The sequence below is a fragment of the Phocoena phocoena genome, chromosome 8 (assembly GCF_963924675.1).
Source record: "Phocoena phocoena chromosome 8, mPhoPho1.1, whole genome shotgun sequence".
NCBI classification, from domain to species: domain Eukaryota; kingdom Metazoa; phylum Chordata; class Mammalia; order Artiodactyla; family Phocoenidae; genus Phocoena; species Phocoena phocoena.
This window is the reverse complement of record NC_089226.1, coordinates 68,029,346-68,052,440: the sequence shown is the minus strand read 5'-3', so window position 1 is coordinate 68,052,440 and position 23,095 is coordinate 68,029,346. Positions and strand designations below refer to the sequence as shown.

General features: G+C 38.4%; 1 protein-coding gene and 1 pseudogene across 1 annotated transcript in view; one reads left to right on the top strand and one right to left on the bottom strand.

Moving 5' to 3' along the window:
* Window positions 1–22,726, bottom strand: part of FAR1 (fatty acyl-CoA reductase 1) — a 72,980-nt gene extending 50,254 nt beyond the window's left edge. The window contains exon 1 of the mRNA XM_065881949.1: window positions 22,682–22,726. The gene's annotated coding sequence lies outside the window, so the exon portion shown is untranslated. The remainder of the gene's footprint in view (window positions 1–22,681) is intronic.
* LOC136126967 (small ribosomal subunit protein eS24 pseudogene) lies at window positions 11,321–11,691 on the top strand (annotated as a pseudogene).
* Window positions 22,727–23,095: the final 369 nt, after the last annotated feature.

The following is a 23,095-nucleotide window of genomic DNA, read 5'->3' as shown; positions in this document are numbered from 1 at the left end:
TACATGTCAATAAAAAGTTTACTGTAGGGCTTCCCTGGTGGCGCAGTGGTTGAGGGTCCACCTGCCGCTGCAGGGGACACGGGATCGTGCCCGGGTCTGGGAAGATCCCACATGCCGTGGAGCGGCTGGGCCCGTGAGCCATGGCCGCTGAGCCTGCGCGTCCGGAGCCTGTGCTCCGCAACGGGAGAGGCCACAACAGTGAGAGGCCTGCGTACCACAAAAAAAAAAAAAAAAAAAGTTTACTGTAAAAAATAAAAGTAAATATAGGGTGACCATATATGTCCTGGTTTTCCCGGAATAAGCCTGGTTTTACACATTATTCCAGCTTAACTTTGATTAGAGCCCCCTCTTCTCAAAAGCGTTCCAGTTTTCACAGTATGGTTACTCTACTTATAATCTGCTTCAGGTCTAATAAGACTATTTCAAGACTTCGTTGACCCCCAAACCTAATTAAAACTATAGAGCATTAAAATGTTGTCATAGGGGAGAAATGAAGAATAATTCTGCATCAATACACCGAACAAATCTGGTAAGTATTAATGACAATTACATACTAAATATATATTAAACATAGTGTCCTAGACACATGACCTAGAACAAGTTATTTAATTCTCTGAGCTTCATATGTAAAAATCTATTCAAGAAATATTTATTAAGCTCCTACCAGATACCAGGAACCATAAAGTTTTCCATAGGTGTACACATGCATTTAAGACAGAAAAAGATACTAAGCAGTCTGCCCTTTAATAATTGAGGATTTATAGCCTGAATATGTGATTGGCTCAACCAAAGGATTGGCTCAACCCTTCCTCACCTACCAGGACACCCTCCCTATAAAAATCTGTTAAAACCAAACAACAGAAAATTTTTACCGAATTTAATACTCTCTCCTTAACAGTATAAAGATTATTTGCTAAGAGAGTTGTAGAATGAAACTACTTCTTACCAGTTTCAGGTAACTAGCTTAAAGCTAATTGCATGTGATTTTATCCTTAAGGTTCTCTTCATGGAAGAAAGAACAGATTCCCACAGCTCCCCAACTTTATCACAATGCAACCAAAAACTTTACAAGCACCAAGTATTTTTAAACTCTGTCTCCAGGTATTCTTGATTCCCCCACCCACCAATATACTTTACCCTATTAACTTACTGGCAAAGTAAGTACAAATGAGCACTCCTTTTAAGGAAAGTCTAGACTTATCACATCTTCCACATAGTCCTGCTAGTATGGCCAAAAGCTACAGGAAAAGCAGAAGCCAGGAAAGAAATGCTGCCAATCCTTCCAGAGCATGCTGTTTAGGTTCCTACTGTGTGATTCTGCTTACACAGGAAAATATCTAAAGCTCCTATCAGCTGTTAAAAAGTAGCTGCAGCACTGCAGTAATGAGAAAAGCAGCAATATTATTCCATGTGCCAGGGCAGAGAAACTGTGAAACATGATTCATGTTTATTTTCACTGTTCTTGAGATGCCTTAGGATACACCACCTAGCAGTGGCAGCTGGGTATTTTCTTCAAAAAGTACCTTATCCTATGGTTCAATAGTTAAAGAGGCAGAAATCTTTCAGAAGACCAGCAAAATGGTGGGTACCAAATATCACAATTACTTTAGAGGCTTTCTTGCTAAAGTGGGTTTTCCTAGTGGGTTTTATATTATGCACATAAACTTACATTAAGAGAACATATTACAAAGCTACTTAAACTAAGATACCTTCACTTGCTAGTGGCTGAGGTCCAGGCTCTGCCACTTTGAAGCCATGAGATCTTAAGATAAACCTACTACTCTTAACCTGTTTCCTTATCTATAAAAGGAGAACATGCAGGCTCATGGGCAAAAAGAGCCTGGAATGGATGTAAATGGAGAAACCACAGATAATTCTAAGATAGCACTCACCCAATCAATATAAACTGCACCCTTGTAACATAATTGTAGTCTCTTAATAGATGTCCTAAAATTAATGGAAAGCCAATCATGTTGTCTCATTACTTTCAGAAACCTAGTTAAGATAAATAATTAGAGACAAGTTCCTTCTCTCATTTTCAACTTTTTAAAAAAGAGTTCTTTATACTGTGTATAAAGTGGATGACTGGTGAGAGTCTGCTGGGTGGTACAGGGAGCTCTACTTGGTGTTCTGTGGTGACCTAGATGGGAGGAAAATCCAAAAAAGAGGGGATATGTGTAAAAAACTAAAAATATAAACTTAAATTTTTAAAAAAGAGTTCTTTAAATAGACAAAGCAATCAAAGTGAGAGACTGGGGTATTACAGTAACATGAAAACCACAAAAATCTGCCCAAAAAAGCAGCTCTTTAGTGCCAAGAAATGGGAATTCCTTTGCCTATCTTACTGCTAAAAACAACTCAAATTAATTAAAACTTTTAATATACTGTCAAGTAGTTGTTTCAGAAACTTGCTAAGCAGAAAGACAAATGTGAACAAAGTACATGGAGATTAGGATATGGTGAGAGGAACAAGGTGGGTCCATGGGCTTGAAGCAAAGCTTTACAGAAGTCATCAGTGATGAGAAAAATAAATAACAAAAGGAAGACAGGAAAAGGAGAGATTAAGCACAAAAAACTGTATCTCTCATGCTTCCCGATACAATTTCCTACAAGTCTTCTTAATAATTTTTCTTGCCTAAGGTCACTCAGCACCTATATATAGACAGAGGCAAATTTAAACCAGTATCTTCTAACTAAATTCCACATTTATAGAGAGTATAAGAAGTTTCCACTTGTCCTACAGTGAGGTAAAGGCATCAACTCATGGGTAAGGAGTGAGTGCATAACACTGGAAGAGAAGTTGCAGGAAAGTGAAGAGGCTGGAACAGATGGTCTTCCTTTCTATTTCTAAAGTTGTATGATTCACTATAAGAGGAAATGGACAGTATCTTTACTACAGGATCTTCTTGGCATATAACAGTCAAGAACCTGCTCCACAGAAAATTTTAGCATATGAAATAAGGCAAATTCTGGCTGAAAAATCCTTAAAACTCCACATCATTTCACAGTAAAAGCTGATGGGCCAATTAAGCAACACAGTTTAGAAATGAGACTATTAACTGGTTCAGGTAGACTCTTAAACAATTAAAGCTCAAGAGCAATTAGACTTTACCAGTATTTCCCTGAAGGCCATTTCCAGAGGCACCCAACAAAGAGAATGAGAAAGGAAAAGGTCTGTTGTCAAACTTAGAACTTGACTCACAAGAACACCGAAGTGGACTTAATTATTGCCACTATCAGACATCATTCTCAGGTTAAGAAATAGACACTTATCGAAGGTTAGTGGATTTATTTCCAACTCTACTCTACCCGACCCCACTGAAAGACCTTTCCTAAACAGAACTATTTATTGGAAGACTAGAAACAAAAAACTCAAGGCAGTAAAGATAACAAGATAAGATAAAGACAAGAAGCTCTGAGAGCTTCTTAAGGTCTTGTTTAAGATTAATAACAAAATTCAAACATGTTTCTATAAATATCTATACCAATATATGCAAATATCTATACCAATATATATACTATGTATCACACTTACCTACCTTTGAAAAACAGTGAGTTCTGTATAAGGGAGTATGGGACCAGAATTTACACCCCAAAGCTTATCACTAATAGCACATGGGTTACTTTGAGCTGAAGGAACTGAGATTCAACAGATGCAGAAAGAATTCTTCTCAGAGCTTCCCTCATCTGATTAAAAGCAGAAACTTCCAAGAAATGAGGGCTGCCATAATGAGGACTCTATGGGTGAGTTTTATGGCCATGAAGAAGATGGAATGTTAGCAACCGATACCTTCTATTAGTTTTCCCACATATTTACCTTCCCACAATTTATTGCCCCTAGAAGCCCAAACTCCTTTTCCTTTGTCTAGTCACTTCTCCATAATTTATAACCCTTTGTTAATATGGTATATAAGCTCTCAAGTCTAACCATCTTTTTTTGGGTTTTCACTTTTCTGTGAAGCCTTTATGCACATTTAAAAAATATACATATGCCTTTTCTATTAATGTCTTTTGTCAGTTTAATTTGCAGGTATCAGTCCTAGAACATAAAAGGATAGAAGAAAAGTCTTCCTCCCTTACATAAGCTATTAAGAAATTAAGTCTCTAGTGAAGCCATTTTCAGTACTCTATTGAATCTGGCCCTGTTATAAACTGCTTCCTGATAAACAAGGTAGGCCCCCTTTGTGGAAACAAGCCTTTCAGATAACCCAATGCCATGATGTAGTGGGGACCTTTGGGCTCTGAGTCTAGCAGGGCTGGGCTGGAATCCAGGCTCATCCATTTATCTTGGGGGTGAGCTTACTTATCTGTTTGTTTCTGTAGTTTCCTCATCTCTAAAACATATAGACAGCATATACATCCCCACCCCTTCACTTCATAGCATCTGTGTAAGGATTAAGGCTGGGCACATAATTACATTTCCTTATTCATCTTCCCCATACTTCTTTGGCAGTGATTTCTCTGTGGTCCCTCAGCAGTCAGTCTGATCTGTAATATTTCAGTCTAAAAAAACTTTAATTATCTTTTTTTATGGAAATAATCATTTAGTTATGAGTGTAATTTTTAGACTAGGAAAAAATTTTTATTACCGAAGTAAAAATAATAGCTACTTTATCTCTGGACTGTATACTGTTACAGTCACATGCACATATACCCATTTTTTAATTCTGGGAAGGAAATTAATGATTTTAGGAGAAGTAGGTTTAAACCAAACCTCTGAGGACTAAAGAAGGAAAGAGGTGGTTCAACTTATACTGATATGAAACACGGCATTCATGATTAACTTTAAAAGCCAAGATGTAATATTCTGTATGATATACCACCTTTCATGGAAAAGGAATGAAAAAATGAATGCATATGTTTATAAATACACAGATTTTTCTGGCAAAAAAGCCAGAAAACTGGTAATAATGGTTGCCTCTGGGAGGGAGAACTGGATAACTAGGGAAGAGAAATGACGGGCACTTGCTTTTCACTATACACACTATATATCCTTTTGCACAATTTAAAATTATGTACAAAGTGCATGTGTTATATATTTTAAACTACTGGTGCAGAAAGAAACATACAGGTAGAGCCAGTAAACAGAAAAATCAGAAGGTACCAAAAAAAATATTTGAAAGCGTATATTTTCCCATCAATTAGCCAGCCTATACTATCTTTTGTCGTCTAACAATTTACAAACTCACTTTCATCTATGAGAAAAAAAGTACGAAAAATCTTTTCTAAAGTGAAAAATAAAAGACGAGCATTGTGTTAAGAAAAAAAGTGTAATATCGTTCTTCTGCTAATCTTTATTACTTGAGTTTTTATTTCATTTCTTTATTATATGGCAAACCTACTAGATTAAAAACCAGATGATGTTTTAACTATGAAACTGTTGTTTAACAAGACTTTAGCAGGCTGGATTTCCTAAATGGAATGTGAGAAATTCTTCCCCCGTCTGGATAATGTTGATCTTTGGATCAGATACCACTCTCTCCCATCTCCTGAGAGGACCCCTACGCTCACCATGTTCACCAAGGAGTCAAGTACACAGAATTACCAAACACAGTTCTGCAGTGAAGTTCTGCAGTGAGACTGGCTCTACCTATATGTTTCTTTCTGCACCATTATTTATTGAACATACAGTAAAAACTGACAAAAGGTAATTGTAAGAACTCTTAGTTCCTTGTTTTAGCTGCTATAAATTTATTTAGGGAAACTAAGCACTGAATATGAAAATCTCTAGATAATGTCTAAACATTCATTCCAGCTTCCTATAAATTTCCACCTACAGCTACACCTTAAAGTAGGATCTACTTAGTTGTCTTCCTCTTAAAAAGTGACTCCTCTGTGCCTCTAGCATGTAAACAAACCCAAAGTAAATAACCTACCAATGGAGACAGTGGGGAGAGCAAAGAGACAAAGAATAAGCTATTTCATCTATCTTTTTATTGAGAGTCACTGATTGACTCCCAATCAGGGGCAGTTCTGTGTTTAACACAGACACATCCAATGCTGTTTTGTCTCATAATCCTACTACACCTCTAAGCTGGAGGACCACTTGGCAGGAGTACTGGAGGAAATTCAAGCAGCAGTAGACAGAATGCTGAGCTAAATGGTCTTTTAATATCCCTTAGATTCCATGGCTGAATAAGTAAAATAAATAAAAGAATTTCAAATATCCTTAAAAGAGGGGGAATTAATTCCAAAATATTCTAAACCAAGAGTTGGCAAAGGTTTCTGTAAAGGGTCAAGTAGTAAATATTTTCAGCTTGTGGGCCATACAATCTTAGTAGCAACTACTCCATTCTGCCATATGGGGCACAAAATCAGCCATGAACAGTAAGTAAACAAATGGGCACGGCTCTGTTTCAATAAAACTTTATTCACAAAGACAGGAAAACAGTTTGCAGGTCACAGTTTGCCAACCCCTGTTCTAAATAAAGATTCTGAATATTCCACATTCAGAAAAATGAACTACTAAGAAAGGCATCAATGGGAAACCAGCACAGTCTAAATATCCATTGCCTATGATTTCACTATTACTAGAGTTACTATGCATATCACTCTAAAATGGACAGTAAATAATTGATATAATATTTCCAAAACAAAAACAATAAATGAATGACAGGCTTCAGAAACACAGATATGTCAGAGACTAAACACAACACAAAGACATGACCTATAGCCTTTTTCAAGGTGTACTTAAAAATGTGTATTTTAAAAAAGAGAGCCCATTAAGATAAGATGTTCAGGGGTGAAGCTTGGGTGATATTATTTTGGAGAAAAGGCTACAAGTGAAGAAGAGCACAGAATATAATCCTGTCACAGACTCAGAAACCCTAGACCGCTACCATGTTCAAAATAATCTTGATATAATAATCAAAAAATAACACAGAATTTAAAGAGGTCAAGAGTTAACCCAACACTGTTGCAGGATACAAAGCTTTGTTTATATACTGTGTACAGGTCTAAAACTACATAGATTATTCTTTTCTACATAAAAGTATAACATTACTTATAATTTTATGTAGCCAAACGTTATATACATGGCTAAGGGAACAGGAATGGAAGCAGAAAAGAGACTACGCACATGGAAAATATCACAGAATTATGAAAATTCCCCAAAAAGCTGCACTGAGCTACAATGACCATGAGGGGATTCCATATACATACTTCTGCTTCCTCATTATTTTTCCTTTTCGTTTGCTTTTCCACTAAAAGGGAAATAGAAATTAGGTATCTGTAACTGATGGGAATTAATAACTCTCTAATCCAGAAGTTCATGAACAGGCTTGGGGGGTGGCGGGGAAATCCAAGAACGTGTTAAAGTTTCATGCAAAATATTGTTTTGAGTGTGTTTATGTGTGTGTGTACAAGTGTGCACTCCCATGCATATATCTGTACATTTTTTCTGGGGAAAAATCCACTGTTCTTATCAGATTCTCAAAAGGGTCAATGAGCGTAAACAGTAAAAAAAACTACTATCAAATTTTATGTGTAGTATGTATGTATGCTAGAGAGAAAGGGGACCTAAACTGCAGAGAATAGAGCTTCATGGTCACTGATTAAAAACCCCATTCACATCTAATCTGGAGTAAAAATGTTTAAATGGTTAAAACATAATTATATCAATCTCCCTTGAAGCCTGTTATGGATTGAACTGTGTTCCCCCTAAAAAGATATGTTGAAATCCTAATCCCTAGGACTTCAGAATGTGACCTTATTTGGAAATGGGGTTGTTGAAGGTGTAATTAGTTAAGGTAAATGATATAACACTGGAGCAGAATGGGTCTCTAATCCAACATCACTGGTGTCCTTATAAGAGGAGAGGCATGTAAAGACATAGATATACACAGGGAGAACTCCACCTGACAACAAAAGCAGAGACTGGAATTACACAGCTACAAGCCAAGGAATATCAAAATTGCTAAGAAAAAACTAGGAAGAGGCAAGGAAGAATTCCCTCACAGGTTTCAGACAGAGCATGGATTTTGGACTTCTAACCTCCAGAACTGTGAGACAATAAATATCTGTTGTTTTAAGCCACCCAGTTTGTAGTACTTTGTTACAGCAGCCCTAGGAAACTAAGAGAAGGCCAAATACCACAGTAACTAAAATTAAGGTACAGAGCAAAAGGCCTTCTAAAGATGATCATATGCTCTCATGACATAATAAACATATCATGGACACTTTCCAACAAACATGACAGTTTCAATTACCAAAATACATTCTACTAAATAGTTAAGGATGGAATGGCTTTTCCAAATGGGTACAGGAAAGAATGATAGAAAAAAGTTTTATATATCAAAGGTAAAGACCAAAATAAAGTTAATGTTCAGATCCCAGAACAAACCATTGCGGTATATCACTGACTGTACATCTGTACACTGACAAATCTCAGTATATAGTAGCAGATTCAGGGAAAGTAGTGTTCTGATTATCTATTGCTATGTAACAAAATCACTCTAAAACAACATCTTAAAGCAACAATAATCATTTTTATTCTCTCTCATAGTTTCTGAGAGTTAGGAATTTGGGAATGGCTCAAATAAGCAGTTTTAGCTGAACAGTTCTAGCTCCTATCTTAGAGCCTCTTCACGTGGTCTGTCCACATGAGGCAGTCTGGGTTTCCTTATAGCATGGCAATCTCAGGCTATACTGATGAAAAGCTGTTGAAGACTTCAAGACCAGTATTTTAGTGAGCTGGATAGAAGCTCACCTTTTCTGACCTCACCTTATTGCTCACAAGTGATTCACAAGAACACCCAAATACAAGGGAAGGGAACATAACTCCACCTCAGGATGAGAGAATGGTCAAGGTCACAAGAACATGTGAGAAGGGACACATTGTTACAACTACTTTTAGAAAATACAATCTGCCACAAAGAATATGGTAAAGTAACTGCTCATTACTCCTGAGATGGTCAACCATTTGAAACTGTCCCATAGGTTAACAGAAACTGATGACTAAAAGAAATTCTTGAGCTTGCCTTACAGAACAGCAGCTAAGGGAACAGCTTATTAAAAACCGCCCTGATTGTAATATGCTTTCACTGATCGAGCTCATCTTAATTATTTCTTTTGGCTCCTTACCCACCACCTATAGGTAACACCTCTGTCGTATGGGTCCCTACAGTATTGGGGGCTTATGCTGTTTTCCAGAAACTTGGAGTCAGCTCTTATCCAGTTCGAGCCGGCTAAGATTTTTGGTTGGGACCACTGACCCTAAAACTGGGCCTGCAAAGGTGTCCAATAAATGACCTTTTGATGTCAGAGGACTCAAAACTCCACCCTCAGATCATGCTAAGTGCCTCCATTTTTGAACATGCATCTCAAGAAGAAGCATGTAACTCAGATATGCCTGCAAAGAACACCAATTACCTCACCTTTTCCCCACCTCCAATCACCTTTCCCCATGCCTAATACCACCCTGCTTCTTTATCCCATAAATATTTCAAACCCCTTGCCTTCAGGGAGGCAGATCTGAGATCTGCTCTCCTGTCTCCTGTCTCCTCACTTGGCTGTCTCCTGAATAAACCCTTTCTCTGCTGCAAACCTCGGTGTCTCAGCGTTTGGCTTGCTGCACATCAGGCAAACAAACCTGGTTCGGTAACACATTTAATCCATGTTCAAGTTACCCAAAATGCCTTAAAAAAAATATGGCCCCATGGGCCTCATACTTCTAAGTACAGATGATCCTTGAACAACACAGGTTTAAACTACATGGGTGCACTTATGCACAGATTTTTTTCAACAAATGCATATTACAGCATTATACAACCTGCAGTTGGTTGAACCTGAGGAGGCAGAACCACAGATACAGAGAGCCAACTGTAAAATTACACACAGATTTTTTTGACTTCTAGGAAGACTGGCACCCATAACCTCCACTGCTGCTCCAGGGTCAACTGATTTTGCCCACCAAATAATCTCATTCACTGAATAAAAATTTCACTTTCCCATATTCACTTAATTGTGAACTTATAACCAGTAGATTTCTACTTGGAGTTGACATACTTGTAGCCAAAAACAAGCCAACTCATTTTAGTTAGACTATTAAGAGGCCTCATATTATAGGTAAGCATATATTTTCTTTTAAATTTTTTCACAGACTCTCATCTGGAGGCATATCGGGAACCACTGGTATAGCGTCTTTTTACTATATTTTAATAACTCTAGAATATTTAGTGTTTTGATCAAGACTCAACATAAAAGAAAACCTCTGCAAGTGAACTGTAAACAACAAAAGAAGGACTAAAAAATGCAAACTCAAAATGTACAAGTTGATAAGAATAGTGGGTTCCTTTTTCTTTTCAAAAATTAAGGCTTACAAAGCATTTTTCAACAAACAAAAGAATAACTCTAGCATCTTGGTTTTCAATAAAAGATGCTAGTGTCCAACCCTGTTGTAAGCACCCATTGAAGTGAATATAATGGCCACTCTGTTTGCCTACACAGACACTGATATGCCAATATTTAACTCTCTATATCCAATCTTCCCCAATTTCTACGACACATCTTGGTAAGGAATCTCAGTAGGCTCGTTAGTTCTTAGGGCACTACACAACTATTTTGTATACTGATGTTACTCTGTAAGCATGGCACTTTGGCAAGTTAAAATGCCTCTAAAACCTCATTATCCTGGAAAATATTAAACGTTAAGAAAAATCAGACTCAGAATTCCTTTGAGTGATGTAAAAATCAAACACAAAAACATCCTTAAAAGTCAAGTTCTACTTCATCAGAGAGGAAATGTCCATTCTACAGCATTAAAATTATTTGCTGACAAGAAAACTTAAATTTTTTAGCAATACCCATTTTCCTTTGTTTCTGTCCTCCAGGCCTGTATACCAGTAGGGTAACTTCTCTACTGTAAAGCCTACAGAAGAAGGGCTGTGCTCTTGTTAACACAGTTTGGCAATAAACAGTTCCACAGCTTGCAAAACGTGTATCCAATTCCATTCTGGGAGAAAACAATCTTAAAAAAGTAACCTCCAAAAGTCATACATGATATTCTTTAGATCAACTATTGTGCTACAGACTCCTTACCTTAATAAAAATGTTTTCATGTTAAATATTGTAATTTTTATCCTAACATTTTCAGACTCAAAAAAGTGATATACAATATACAAAGGCATACTAGTATTTTAAGTGTATTAGCAAAGATAAGGCTTCTTAAACTTCTCCAATACAACACAGAAATCGAAATATCCCATTTTGCTTAAAAACTCATTAAAGTTGTGCATCTGACTCCATAATATACCTAAGAATTAATATAAAAATATTTCACTCTTTTTCTCTCTGGCTGCTTGAAGATCAGCAGCCATCATAAAATGACACAGTAGCTCTCCAGACCAGGAAGTTCATGACCAACCAACTACTTCAGCAGATCATCGACATCCTTCACCCTGGGAAGGCAAAAGTAGCTAAGAGAGAGATTCAGGAAAAACTAGCCAAAATGTACAAGACCACACCAGATGTCATCTTTGGATGTGGATTCAGAATCCATTTTGGCGGTGGCAAGACAACTGGCTTTGGCAGGATTTACGGTTCCTTGGACTACAGAAAGAAAAATGAACCCTAACATAGACGTGCAAGACATGGCCTGCATAAGAAAAACACCTCAAGGAAACAGCAAAAGGAACGAAGAACAGAATGAAGAAAGTCAAGAGGACTGCAAAGGCCAATGTTGGTGCTGGGTAAAAGTGAGCTGGAGATTGGACAACAGAAGGAGTAAAGACTCTGCAGTGACTGTATCTGTGGTGACAGTGCAGATTTTTCATGAGACGATTAATAAACTAAGAACTTTTACGTGAAAATATATACACATTTCAAATTACTCGGCAAAATTGATTTTAACATGAAAATGTTCCATGTATACCGCGAACATTACATGTAGACGTACACATACAACTTTACCCAAAAAATTGACTCAGGCAGATTACTAATCATGTATCTTGTGTGGTCTGATTTAAAACTACCAAAGCCTATTCGTGAAGATTAGTAACTTTAAGAACAAGTTGTTAGAATCAGGTATTTCACTGGTTACAGAAGTAGACTTTGTTTGAAAGCTGTTTATACTCAGTCTGATTATTATAGCAAATAACCTGCAACTCTTAACTATGGAAAAGTGCTTTGAAGCTCCTGCTGTATGCTGTTATTTCCTCTCCATTTCTCTTGTATCACTTTCTTATGAAGCCTTCTGAATCTGTTCCCAAGGCTGAACCTAAAAACAGGCTCTAGTCCACCAAGGCAGCATTTTCCAAATTGTGGAAAATGGGGCTGGGATGCTGTACATTTTATCCCCAACCAGGAGAGCTACAAAGTGCATTAGCATATCAAAGACCTACAAAATGTACTGAGGTAAAGAAACTCCTAGACCTCTTTTTTTTAATTTAATTTTTTTTATACAGCAGGTTCTTATTAGTTATCCATGTTATACATATTAGTGTATACATGTCAATCCCAATCGCCCAATTCATCACACCCCCCCCACCCCCCCGCCGCTTTCCCCCCTTGGTGTCCATACGTTTGTTCTCTACATCTATGTCTCAATTTCTGCCCTGCAAACCGGTTCATCTGACCTCTTTTTAAGGCTGGCCTTTCACCAATTTCCCAACACCGCTAGGGAAACAATGCTCCTGAAAAGCTCATTATTGCCACATCAGCCTTCTAAGGTAATGACTATACAAACATGGAGCAAACCTCCCATGGTCTACAAATTATTTAGAAAGCATGACCTTCCATTGATCCACAAGGCTACTTATGAATAAACTATAAAGCCAGTTATTAAGAGTTGCAAATATGAGTATGTTATTAGAATGTACCGAAAACTTCAGTTTGTATATAAGTAATAACTCTGCTTGCTGCAACTCACAATGCTCCAAATATGCACACTCAAAACCTGGAATTCTGTAATTTTCAAGAGGAGCAATCAATCATTGTCAGTGAAACTGGTCATGGTTTTCAATTATCATTATTCTTACTTCTAATTAAGTTGAGCTTAATTATTATCATTTTAGTTGTTTTATTAAACCAGGAGAATGTGTTATATAATTCCATCACTAGAATTTGAGACCTACAGTTTTCTAACTAGTCTAGACTTTAAGATAAGTATATTTTTGTGATTCAAACAGGAACCACCCATTTCCCTAACTGCTGAAGAAAGTCCCTCTCTCCCCCAAAATGCTTATACCTTGACAATTTAGTTGTTATTATTCCACTAGAAAATGGGAATTACTGAGCTAAAGAATGACCCAGCTAAAGGGCCGGGATTAAAAGAGCTGGAGGGTCACCGTTCTAAAGGTCTTTACCCCAGCTATAGGCGCAGGTCTTCTCCCTGGTCACCAGGTCCACACCAACCAAATGTGGCATGAGGACTTGGAATCAGAGCTCTTCGTGGAAGTAATAGAAACTTCTCTGAACTTGAATGTCAATGATCCCTCCAGTCTCTAGTTTTGAGTAGGAAGCTTCCAGGAATCTCTTTAAACAACTGAATCCCATAACAAAGCCTCTTCTCAAAAATCTTCCTGGTCTAGCTTTAAAACCTTGCCAGGTTCTTATGTAAAGCTTGCAACAAACAAAATGCTGTCAAGCATAGAAAGGTACAGAAAACAGGAGGGAAGTGTTTGATGACTTTGTGGATTCTTAGAATCTCTTTCCAGCTCTGAAACTGACTTAACGCATCTAAGAAGCCCAGCGAATTCTTAGTCAATTTATCAATTGAGAATCAAAGTCACAATGCTAAAAACTCTGTCAAGATATTTCCTTCTCCAGAAACTGAGATCCAGAATGAAAAGGCAGCCAAGATAAATAAGAGCAACAGACTACACTGTTGTGACTGCCACTAACCACGTGACCTTGGGCAAGTCAATTAATTGCTCTGATCAGTCATAAAATTCACTGAAGGGGAGGCTAAATCACTGATGGATAAATCCTCTTCTAGCTCTCAAAGTCTATGTATTACTGTATATTAGAATAAGTTATTTCCTAGTAATACATTAGATACTCAGAAAATTATTAACTCCAATGGGTCACAAGGTTATCACTTTAAAGCCATACACCTAATATTCACTGACCTTCAAATAACCTATGCTCTGCTCTGCAGTCAAATGTCTCATTTAGCAGCTAACTGATCTGTTCCTATCTCCTAAGGATTCTGCTTATGCTAATAACCATTATTATGATTATATTTTAGGTACAATCCACAAATTTTTAAAACCCCATACTTCTCACCTCACACAGGTCAGAATGGCCATCATCAAAAAAAAAAATCCTCAAACAATAAATGCTGAAGAGAGTGTGGAGAAAAGGGAACCCTCTTGCACTGTTGGTGGGAATGTAAATTGATACACCCACTATGAAGAACAGTATGGAGGTTCTTTAAAAAACTAAAAGTCGAACTACCATACGACCCAGCAATCCTACTACTGGGCATATACCCTGAGAAAACCATAATTCAAAGAGTCATGTACCACAATGTTCACTGCAGCACTATTTACAATAGCCAGGACATGGAAGCAACCTAAGTGTCCACTGACAAATGAATGGATAAAGAAGATGTGGCACATATATACAATGGAATATTACTCAGCCATAAAAAGAAACGAAATTGAGTTATTTGTAGTGAGGTAGATGGACCTACAGTCTGTCATACAGAATGAAGTAAGTCAAAAAAAGAAAAACAAATACCATATGCTAACACATATATATGGAATCTAAAAAAAAAAATGGTTCTGATGAACCCAGGGGCAGGCCAGGAATAAAGACGCAGATGTAGAGAATGGACTTGAGGACACGAGGAGGGGGAAGGGTAAGCTGGGACAAAGTGAAAGAGTAGCACTGACATATATACACTACCAAATGTAAAATCGATAGCTCGTGGGAAGCAGGCGCATCGCAAGGGGAGATCAGCTCAGTGCTTTGTGACCACCTACAGGGGTGGGATAGGGAGGGTGGGAGGCAGACGCAAGAGGGAGGGGATATGGGGATATATGCATACATACAGCTGATTCATTTTGTTATACAGCAGAAACTAACAAACCATTGTAAAGCAATTATACTCCAATAAAGATGTTAAAAAAAAACCATACTTCTAAGAAATATATTTAGGCCCATCCTTCAAACTAGATGGACAATAAACACTTATGATCTCAGGGCTCTACAGAGAATCAATCCTCTGTCAGACCAATACATGTTTCTAAGCCTCTGTGTATCATATCTAGGAGTTGTTTTAACACAAATGTGAACCTCAAAATATTTTAACAGATCCTTTCCTCCACAGATCTTAACTATTTAAGGGCAAGAGAGGTCAAAGATGATTTTCCTTTACCTCTGAAAAAGTGGTATTTATGTATTTATTCATTCTTAAATCATATTCTACTTCACCTTAATTCAGGATGGATAGCAGCCATTATATAAAGTTCCATACACTTATTCCAAAATCTTTGGTAAAATCATTCCTACATATTCAAACTGGCTACAGCTTGTTTTCCCCCAAGAATGCAATTAAGAATTGGTCTTTTAAAAAATTAGGCATTTGCATAATGAATTTTATAATTTCACTCAATAATGAAAAACACTTGTTTGACTCAAAATTCCTGCAATGACCACTGCTAAGAATGCAGGTGTCGAAGGATCACTGATAGTTGAGAAAATTTTGCAAAGTTCTTCAGAAGCTGGTTATGACGCTATGCTTGGAGATTTTGTGAATATGGTGGAAAAAGGAATCACCGATCCAACTAAGGTTGTAAGAAGTGCATTACTGGATGCTGCTGGAGTGGCCTCTCTGTTAACTACAGTAGAAGTCGTAGTCACAGAAATTCCTAAAGAAGAGAAAAGAGAAGGACCCTGGAATGGGCGGAATGGGTGGGATGGGAGGTGGGATGGGAGGTGGCATGTCCTAATTCCTAGAATAGTGTTTTACCATCATTAATGAGATGTGAAAGGAAGCTCAAGGCAGCGTTCCTCACCAATAACTTTAAGAGAGGTCAGTTGAAGGAGATGACTGAAGAAAAGGCTGGCTGATGTTTAAGAAAATCACTATAACCATCAGTTACTGGTTTCAGTTGACAACATAGAATGGTTTACTGCTGTCATTGTCCATACCTACAGATAATTGATTTTGTATTTTTGAATAAAGACATTTGCACATTCCTGGTAAATGAGTATAAGAGCCATGTACCAATGTACTGCTTTCAACTTAAATCACTGAGGCATTTTTACTACTATTCTATTAAAATCAGGATTTTAGTGATTGCCATCAACAGATGAGAAGTTAAGAAGCAGACTTTCTGTGAAGAGTAAGAATAATTGTGTACAGAGTAGAGCAATATCCAATTATGTGAAAACGTTTGTGTAATAAAAATTGTTTAAAGTTAAAAAAAACAAAAACACTTGTATGTAAAAGGTGAAAAGCACAAAGAAATAAATAAAGTTGAATTTTAGCAGTATGCTATCTGCCTATACATTAAAGAATGGATTATTAAACCAGAATCTGTAAACCTTCAAAGATATCTGAATGGGTTTCGAAAGTCTTATTATCAGCCTCCTGAAATTATTAGAAAAACTAAGTGTATATGTATATTTTTTCTGAGGAGAAGAGATAGCACAAAGCTTTGAGATGCTCAAAGAAGTTTATGACCTTTGACTAAGACTCTGCATTATGGGATATATTTTAAGATTTTAATTCTCAGTTAATAGTTCAAAGTTTTTAAGTCAATACTCCAAAATAATAAGATATAGTGGTAAGAATTCCTTACATTCAAGAAGGATTTCTCATGTGGCTGCCATGCCACATGGCAGCAAAATTCCATAAAGAACAAGAATGATCTAGACTAGATATCTCAAAGTAATCTTAAAACTGTCAAACAGTTAAAACTTAAACACACGCACACATACATACACACACTCCACCAATGTCATTTCCCACTTAGAATCTCTAATACTGGCATATGATCTTACGTTGCTACATTCTGTTTTATACATGTATATTCAGTCTCTCCAACTACTTATCCCTGTCCTACAGTAGATTATTATCTCTAATTTCTCTTGCTCAGAACAGTATAATATACAAGTCTCAAATATATTTATATGAAGAAATTTCCACTTCACTTAGATTAGCATGTCTATTGTTGCATTGTATGGTAATAACAGGTAAAAATGTCTAGGGACTTGTTTCAAAATTAAGAAGGGGGAGGGGAGTGGATGGAGATACAGATAAAACAAGATTGACCACAAGTTGAAAAATGTTAAAGCTGGTGATATGCATATTATTATATTTTTATGTTTGCAATTTTCCATAATACAAAGTTTAAAGACATTGGCCTCGCCTATTAGAACAGAGAGCTTCTTAAAGACAGGTGCAGGAGCTTTCCTCTTTGTACATCTGCCCAGTAGAGAGCAGTTACTTTGCTAAACACATTTCATTCTTTATGTGAAAGGCAGCAGTACTATCCTTCAATGAAACTTCAACAACTCTTTGATGGTATTTTATTTAAACAATTCTTTTATTAACCCAGATAAAACATATTCATTCATTCACTACTTACTGGATACCTGCTTTTCTCAGATATCCTGTCTTGATAAATGGAGGATATAAAAAGTAATTCATACTCTCTAATAAATTAAGAATCTGACAATACCCTCAAGGATCCATGGGAAAAAGGGCAGGGAGGGAAGACAGGGAGATGAAGGGAAAGAAAAAATAGTAAAAAGCAACAAATACAGTATTTTAAGAAAGGGCTCTAAGGCATTCGCATTTTTAATTAGAAAGAAGGCATACAGTTTCTTTAAGCTAGACAGGTCTAAAAGTTCCCTTCCCCACTCTATTCTACAGATGAGGAAACTAAAGCTCAGAGAGGGGAAGTGACTTGCCTCAAGTTACACATCAAGTTGCTAACAAAACCAAAAGTAAAATTCAGATCTGCTCATTCACAGTGCAATGCGAATTTTCTACATAAAAAACTTTCTCCTACCCCATAATATTCACTACCGAAAGAGAATGACTATTTTATTATTAATATACACTTCAATTCTGTATTCTACCATACTAAAAAAAAAAAAGCAATACACTAAGTAAAGGGAGGAGGCTGGGTAGAAAATGCAAACAAACTGCTAAGACAGTTATACATGAATACTATATGCACATACCACACTTCCTTAATTCTGAGACACATTTGACTTTAAGACATAGTATCCATTTTGTAAACATTTTTTAAAAAATATAGACACTGTAAAATCTTCATTTCAAAAAATATTAAAATGTGAAAACACACACCTCTAAAGCAATGAAATATAACGCACCCTATAAGACACAAAAATCACTATCATTTAAGACCCCATGTCACAGGCACAAACACACAGAGCAAGAGTCCCATCTTCTAAAGTAACAAATAGTTACTAAATACCTAAGGCTATGTGGCATTTTTTTCAGTTGTCTGTATTAATAAACAAGTCCTTTTTGCCATACATCTCATATGCATGAGCTCTGGAGTCAGAGAAAGCAAACTGGAATCTCCAGCTCTGCCACTTAGCTCTCTGGCCTTTGGAAAGTTACTAATTTCTCCAAATCTCATTCTCTTCATAAAATAAGATAACCACCTTAGAGAACTACCTGAGAATTAAATGTAATAATTTATTTAAGGAACATAGTACAGTGCCTAGATGAAATGTTAAGTTTCCTTCCACAGTTCCTATGGACCAAATGAAATTAAAACTAAAAACTACGTCCCATTCTTGACTTATAAGATGGGAATAAATCTGTATTAACCCTAGGGCAAATACTACTAATTTGCTTTGGAATAATTACTTGTTAAGAAAAGCTTATTTTCTTGAAATTTCTCTCTTTTCTTCTTCAAACTGGGAACAGAAAACAATGACAAATTTTAAGTGTTTAAGTTAAACTTGTTATATGTAAACTCAGCACTTTCATGTTGCCTTACTGAACTGAGACTCTAAGCCCAATACAAACCCACTGAAGAGAGGAACTATAAGCCTACGTGTGGGAGGAGAGAAGGGTATAAGGCCAAAAAGACACATTTAAAATGACTCAAAGTACGACTGGTTTGGTTTTTTTTAACCTTAAATTCATTTATTAAACAATGTTCAGAAAAGCCAAGACCATATCTCCATGATTCAGGATGCTTTAGTAACCTGATCCCTCAGATTAAGCAAATGTAGTTTCAGGTTGTTTCCAACAATAACAAGTCATTGCCAAGATGGGACTGTGCCTAGCAAAGTGGCTCATATGCAGTAGACACTGAAATAAGACCATCTTCTCTCCCACCCCAAACATAGTACAGACTAGACCACCCACATATTCTCTCACTATTAGTTCATTTTAGTTGAATGATTTTTCCCCACTAATGATAAATATAACAATGCTTTTTTTTAAACTTGGAAAAATACAAAAAGTACCAGCATTTTTAAACTACCCATGATCTTACCAGCCAATAACTAAAATATTACAAAAGGACATACCAACATCTTTCCTATGAATTTGACCATAATTATGATCATACCAAACTTTAAATTTGTACAGAACACTTGCCACTAAACACAATTAACTACCAGTCCGTATGTTAGTATCTTCATCATGGCTTTCTTGAGACCAAATTCACACTGTTTTTCCTCACTTAACTCAATGGTTTCTTCTCAATCTTTCCTCTTCTGAGTCTCTACATATTTTGGTGATGATCACTTCCTCTTTCTTAAAACTCTATCCTAAGTTTCCCTAAACAGTATATTCCTCAGTGTCTACAAAAGTCTCTCCAACTAATCTTTTTCTATTTCTTCACTGGCTCTCTTCTGTTAACTCCTGACAATCTCTAAAACATGGCTCAGTCCTGACTTTGAAGTTGCTTGTCAACCTTGAATCCCTAGCACTTAATAACACAATGCCTGGCATGAAGCAGATGCTCAATTCACGTTTACTTACTGACTTTGCCAACCCTGACCTGCCACCTACTAGTTGTGTTACCTTGGTTAAATTAAATCTTTCTGAACCTCAGTTCTCTCATTTATAAAGTAGGGATAATCAAAGGAAGATGATGCTTGGAAAGCTCAAAACAGTTTCTGGCACAAAGTTGCACCCAATAAATTTTGCTATTATTATCAACATAATCTAGTACAGGAATCAAAAATATTTATTATTATATACGGTTGAACACCAAATCTACCTCTCAATAACCTAATTTACTTTCACCATATTCCTCTTATCATAACTATCAAAAAACATTTTTGTACTCTTCACTACTTATCTCCAATCCATCATCAACTATTCTAATTTTTCTCTCCTAGCCACCATACAAAACCATCATTTATCAACTAAGCTATAACAACAGACTTAGTTGATTTCTACACCTTTATATCTTCATTCATGGGCTTCCCTGGTGGCGCAGTGGTTAAGAATCCACCTGCCAATGCAGGGGACACATGTTCGAAACCTGGTCCGGGAAGATCCCACATGCTGCGGAGCAACTAAGCCCGTGTGCCTCAAGCAACTACTGAGCCTGCGCTCTAGAGGCCGCGTGCCACAACTACTGAAGCCTGCACACCTATAGCCGGTGCTCCACAACAAGAGAAGCCACCGCAATGAGAAGCCCATGCATCACAAAGAAGAGTAGCCCCAGCGCACCACAACTAGAGAAAGCCTGCGCGCAGCAACGAAGACCCAACTCAGCCAAAAATAAATAAATAAAATTTATTTTTTAAAAAGTCTTCATTCAAATCTTCAATCCTCCTTAAAAACCATTTTTAGTTTGTCACTCTTGTCCACAGTTGCTTATAACATGTCCATACTACTGGAATGCCATCCTCCTATCTTGCAATAACCCATGTCCCAACTCCTAGTTCAAAAGATGGCTCAACACTCACCTCTTCCAGGAAACGTTCCCTGATTAACTCCACACCACTCAGATTACTTCTCTGCTCCGAGTCGCCTCAGCCCCTCAGCACTTAGGTACTCTGTTATACTAAGAGTAAAATGTGATCAGTGAATAGCATTACCAAGAAATTACTTCCACAAAACTATTTCTACATCCTAAAGAATGGTCCATTACCTATAATGCTTTGTTGATTTGGTTAATTAGGAAACATCCTATATGACAAATGCCCTCTTTGGGTTTTGTCCTTAACACTATGCTACTTCGTGTTGGTAAAGAAGCACTTAACTCTTCACAATCCTTTTGTCCTATCCTCAGGCAGAAATACTACCTCAGTTGTATCACCTCCTCCTGTTTAAATCCAATGGAAATGTAGTAATGGACCATTTTCTTTTCTACTATCTTTTCCCTGCCCCCAACCTCTGCCCATACCCCGCAAATAAAACTTCCAAAGCTTTAAACAGAAAAGTAGTAGCAGTGATACCATGTTTTTCTTTCCTGTAAGTGAAAAGAACTTTGAACCTATTTAGCTACAAAACTCTTCCCAAGGCTGAAAAATTTCCCAACAAGCATGATGCATAATCAAATTCTACATCAAAATGCTTGATTCTTATAGAGTAAGAGAATTGTACTTATGTTCACTCTTACTTGTGTTACTGTAAGACATCTTGCATCATTTTTATGACACGTAACTGTTGAGAAACTCCCCTGTATTGCAGTTTTCGCAAAGTATCCTGTGATGTTGTCTTTAAACTAACACATTCTACTTTTTTTATATAAGAATTAAGCGATTCCTCACTGCCATCCAATCAAAAGCTAACAATATTTGTGCCATGGCTTGTGAGAAGATGAGTTCGTGTGCTGCTGAGGCAAAACAATGAGATGAACTGTCACACGGGTGGGAGATGGGTTGGGGAGGAAGGAGGAGGGTTGGGGAGGGAGGACAATCATCCTCAGCAGTGAGAGTTAACAAGTCTGAGAGTTTGGCCATCGATGAGTAGTGAATGAACCTATGGACCTGGCTGACTGACTCCTACCTGACAAAACCGACAGTTATTCTTGCTGACTTACTCATAAAAGATCCACACCCTTCAGTTACCATACATAAACCTACCTCGTTTGCTCCTCGTATACTTTCTCGTAACTGGCCACCTAACGCCTTCCAATCAAACAGCCTCCAACCACACCTCACCTAAAACCTCTGCCTCTCAGTCACCTTCCGGCTTTAGTAAGTGCCTCTTACTCCAGATTCACGTGTCCCAAGCCTGTCCTCCCTTCACTCCCAGCTGATTTCCCCCCAGTCTCAATCAATGCCTACTTCCAAGAGGCCAACCACACGCCCCGGCTCCGCACCTTCTCCCCGGGCACCCTTTTCTGAGCATCACCCTATTCCCATCACTTTCTTCGTCCCCAGACCCAAAATCCTGCCATCACAGGCCTCCTTTCACTGCCACCCTCAGGCGCACAAACCTGCTCCTCCGTTAACTACTCAGCCCCACCTTCGCCACCTCTACGCGGTCTCTCCGCCCCAGGCGGCGCCCCCAGGCTCCGCGTCTGCAAACCAAACCCCTCCCTATGGCACCGCTCTCTGTCCCGGCTCTCCAGAGGGCGGTGGCCCCGCCAAGCCTCGCAGAGACCATCCGGGCAGAAGCGGGCGCCCCCCGCTCTACGCAGCCGTAGGCGGGGGCGGGGCAGCTGGTGTAGCCCCCGCCTCGGCCAGGCCTGCCTCCCCGGCTTCCAGAGCCGTGGCCCCGGCCAGGCGAGGAGGAACCCGCAGCCCGCCTCTCCGGCCCGGCGTCCCCGCCTCTCACCTAGACGCAGAGGCTCGGGCCTCGCTTTCCTCCTGGCAGTCCAGAGAGGGCTCTGTCGCCGTCGGCGTCGCGCTCCCTTCACTCGCTCTTCCACCGCCCCCGACCGGCCGCTGAAGAGCGAACGGGCGGTGGCACGCCCATTGGCTGCGGCCCGCGCTCGCGTCAGCCGGCCCCGACACGGACCTCGGAATGTGACTGGCTGACGCGGCGCCTCTTTTCCACGTCTTGTCCTGATTGGCTCCCTCGTGCCCCCTTACTAGGAGGACCGCTCACCCTCCGCCAGGCTTCGGCCTCCCACCCCCTCAACCCCGTTTCCATCCGGGCGGGAGGAGGACGGGAGCGGGCGCGGGTGGGACACGAACGGCCAATGGGAGGGCAGAGAGAGGGCCGGGAGGTGGGCTCTGCTCCCGGCCA